Here is a 1,913-nt window from a genome sequence, read left to right as displayed (position 1 = left end):
TCCCAATTTCAAACCCACGATCTTGTAACAACTCAGTAAGGTACTCATACCACGCGCGTGGGGCTTGTTTAAGACCATAGAGTGCCTTATTGAGTTTGTACACATGATTTGGGAGCTTGGGATGTTCGAATCCCGGGGGTTGTTTGACATATACCAACTCATTTAAAGGACCATTAAGAAATGCACTTTTCACATCCATTTGCTGTAATTTGAAGTTATGATGAGAGGCAAAAGCAAGTAGCATGCGAATAGATTCTAGACGAGCGACAGGGGCAAAGGTTTCACCGTAGTCGATACCCTCGACTTGGGAGTAGCCTTGAGCCACCAATCTTGCCTTGTTTCGAATCACAATTCCATTTGCATCTTGCTTGTTCTTGAATATCCATTTGGTCCCGATGACATTATGTTCCTTCGTTGGTCGTGGCACTAGATCCCATACTTGGTTGCGCTCGAAGTTGTTAAGTTCTTCGTGCATGGCCATAAGCCAATCCTCATCATCGAGCGCTTCCTGTACCTGTTGAGGTTCACAATACGAGACAAACGCGTGATGCTCACAATAATTCCAAAGTTGTTGACGGGTAGATACTCCCCTTTTTAAACTACCAAGAACATTCTTCATAAGATGTGACTTGGCTTTCAGCTTGTTCGCATTCTTGGCTGCTCGACGCTCCAAGAGTTCTTCATTAGATAACAGAGGAGCATCGACTTGTATCTTTTGTTTGCCCTTGCGTCTTGAGCCGGTTGTTTGAGCTCCAGAAGGGAATTGTGAGACAGTCTCCTGATCACTTTGTCCTTCGACTTGAGCAGGTTCACTAGTTTGATCTTGTATTAGTGGTTGCTCTTGATCTTGATCTCGTGTTGGTTCAAGGTCTTGGGGCAGTGCTTGAGTGGGCATATCACCATTGTTAGACAATTGATCTTGACCGAGAGCTTGATCAACTTGTTGAGAGTCTTCTCTTTGTTCATCGGAAGCGTGTGGGGCTTGTGGGGGTGATGGCTCCACTTGAGTAGAGCATTGTCCTTCTCCTTCGGCCATAAGGGGTTCCTCAATGGGGAGTATTTGACCAATCCCCATTCCTCTTATGGCTTCGGGAGGAATTTCATCACCTATATCACAAAGACCACTTTGCTCCACTTGGGAGCCATTATTTTCGTCAAACTCCACGTTACACGTCTCCTCAATTAGTCCGGTGGACTTGTTGAGGACACGGTAAGCATGAGAGTTTGTAGCATAACCAACAAAGATACCCTCATGTGCTCTAGAGTCAAATTTAGCTAACCGAGCTCCCTTTTTAAGAATGAAACACTTACAACCGAATACTCGGAAGTACTTGAGATTGGGTTTGTTTCCAGTTAGAATCTCATACGGAGTCTTGTTCAAGCCTTTGCGGATGTAGAGCCGATTGGACGCATGACATGCTGTGTTGATGGCCTCTGCCCAGAAGTTGTATGGAGATTTGAATTCTGCCATCATTGTTCTTGCAGCGTCTATCAAGGTCCGGTTCTTCCTTTCTGCCACGCCGTTTTGCTGAGGGGTATATGGTGCAGAATATTGGTGCTTTATTCCCTCATCACCTAGAAACTCATCTAGGGTATAGTTCTTGAACTCGGTGCCGTTGTCACTCCTAATCATCAAAATCTTTGCTTCATGTTGACGTTGCGCTTCATTGGCAAAGTTGATGACCGTTTGTTGAGTTTCACTCTTCCTTTTGAAGAAATATACCCAGGTATATCTTGAGTAGTCGTCAACAATTACTAAGCAATACTTTCTGCCTCCAAGACTATCGAATGTTGGAGGACCAAACTGATCCATGTGAAGAAGTTCCAACGGCCTCTTAGTGTAGATAAGAGTTGATGGACGATGAGCAGTTTCATGAATCTTTCCTTCAATGCAAGCACTGCAAACACGATCT

This window comes from Hordeum vulgare, chromosome 5H (assembly GCF_904849725.1).
Source record: "Hordeum vulgare subsp. vulgare chromosome 5H, MorexV3_pseudomolecules_assembly, whole genome shotgun sequence".
In the NCBI taxonomy this organism is placed as follows: domain Eukaryota; kingdom Viridiplantae; phylum Streptophyta; class Magnoliopsida; order Poales; family Poaceae; genus Hordeum; species Hordeum vulgare.
Note: the sequence above shows the minus strand (reverse complement) of the source record.